This window comes from Microcaecilia unicolor, chromosome 3, assembly GCF_901765095.1.
Source record: "Microcaecilia unicolor chromosome 3, aMicUni1.1, whole genome shotgun sequence".
Classification (NCBI taxonomy): domain Eukaryota; kingdom Metazoa; phylum Chordata; class Amphibia; order Gymnophiona; family Siphonopidae; genus Microcaecilia; species Microcaecilia unicolor.
Window position 1 is genome coordinate 507,753,286 of NC_044033.1, and position 2,434 is coordinate 507,755,719.

The following is a 2,434-nucleotide window of genomic DNA, read 5'->3' on the forward strand; positions in this document are numbered from 1 at the left end:
GGCCGACTTCTACATGGAATGTTGCTAGTGGAATAGCAACATTCCATGTAGAATCTATAGAAATCAAACCAAATAAAACATGGAAAAGAAAATAAGATGATACCTTTTTTATTGGACATAACTTAATACATTTCTTGATTAGCTTTCGAAGGTCGCCCTTCTTCCTCAGATCGGAAATAAGCAAATGTGCTAGCTGACAGTGTATATAAGTGAAAACATTCAAGCATTACTATGACAGTAAAATAGATACCATTGGAGATTCTACATGGAATGTTGCTACTATTGGAGATTCTACATGGAATGTTGCTATTCCACTAGCAACATTCCATGTAGAAGGCTGCGCAGGCTTCTGTTTCTGTGAGTCTGACGTCCTGCACGTCAGACTCACAGAAGCAGAAGCCTGCGCGGCCACATTGGTGATCTACAAGGGCCGACTTCTACATGGAATGTTGCTAGTGGAATAGCAACATTCCATGTAGAATCTATAGAAATCAAACAAAATAAAACATGGAAAAGAAAATAAGATGATACCTTTTTTATTGGACATAACTTAATACATTTCTTGATTAGCTTTCGAAGGTCGCCCTTCTTCCTCAGATCGGAAATAAGCAAATGTGCTAGCTGACAGTGTATATAAGTGAAAACATTCAAGCATTACTATGACAGTCTGACAGGGTGGGAGGATGGGTTTGGGTAGGAGGTATGCATGGGGACATCAAAGCATATCATTGATATTCTAACAGGGTGGGTGTGGCTAGGTGAGGGGAGGGTATCATCTTATTTTCTTTTTCATGTTTTATTTTGTTTGATTTCTATTGATAACCTTAAGAGTGGACTAACACGGCTACCATACTCCTCTATATTAGAAAATAATTTGAGAAATGTGTTGCCCTTGATGACAATTTTTCAGAGCATACAGTCCTCGGATTCAGTGACGTCAATGTGCTTTTTTTTATTCTGAATTGTGCATAAGGCTGGTATATTGAGGCATATTTTCAAAGCACTTAGCCTCCCAAAGTGCTTTGAAAATATGCCTCAATGTCTGCAGTGTAGACCAATGTCTGGATTTCTTTTCCATATTTTAGTAAGGATCTATATCATGCTTGTCCTTTAACTGCAAAATGGGAAACATCTCAATGCTACTTTCTCTTGGTTTTTTTTTTTTTTTGTGTGTGCACAATTTGAGTAAGCATAAAAGGTTGGTGGTAATATATATATATATGTTCCTATCTCAGAGGATATTCAACTATATCTACGTTAACTTAGGAACCTAAACATATCAGACTTGTTGCGAAGTCCTTGTTAAAATGGCTCTCCCATGGCGGGGGGAAGAGGGGTTGGTGGTTGAGAGGCTAGGATGGGGGAGGGCAGACTTATACGGGGTCTGTGCCGGAGCCGGTGATGGGAGGCGGGACTGGTGGTTGGGAGGCGGGAAATACTGCTGGGCAGACTTATACGGTCTGTGCCCTGAAAAAGACAGGTACAAATCAAGGTAAGGTATACACATATGAGTTTATCGTGGGCAGACTAGATGGACCGTGCAGGTCTTTTTCTGCCGTCATCTACTATGTTATGTTAGTTGTCAGCCTGTACTTGCAGTTCTTGGGTCTGGAGGGTAATAATCTCCTGTGGGTTTAGATCAGGGCTGCAAGCTCTGACAATCCCCAATGGGCCTCATTGGTTCAGATTCACACCACCGAACTTTCTTTTTCACTTTTGGTTTCATCCGAAATCAGTTAGGAAGCATTGTTGCCAGATGGGCGGTTTTACCGCCCAATTGGGCGGGTTTTCGCCAGCGGCGGCGGGAAAATTTCGCCGGCCGCGGGATGCGGTTTTTTGGCCGGTTTTCCCGTCGCCGCTGTGCGAGTTCGGTGGTTTTTTCCAGGGCTTCTATTGGTCCAGTTCGGTCCAATAGAAGCTTTTCCGGGGCTTCTATTGGTCCAAATTGGACCAATAGAAGCCTTTCAGGGGCGGGGTTGACGTCAGGGATGACGTAGGGGGCGGGGCTAGTGACATGGGGGCGGGGTTAGTGACACGGGGGCGGGGTTAGTGACACAGGGCGGGGTTCGGTGACGCAGAAGACGGGGATTGGCTACGGGCGGTTTTTGGGCGGGTTTACGGCTCGTTTTGGGCTGGGAAAATTTTTCCCACTTGGCAACCCTGTGGTAAGTTTCGACTGCAGTTGCAGTTCCAGCTGAAAGTGGTTAGACAGTTTTGCTCGGCCTCTAGTAAGCTGTTTATATCAAGCTATACTTGTTGTACACTACCTTGGGTGAATTTCTTCATACAGGCAGTGAATAAATCCCAATAAATAGGAGACAAGAGGCTGATCTGCACTAGCTGTTCAGTTCTCCCCCCTCCTTTCTTTATGGCAAGCTGCGAGAGTGAACTGGAGGGGGGAGGGATTGGAACAAAACAGTTGCCGGTGTTGCCT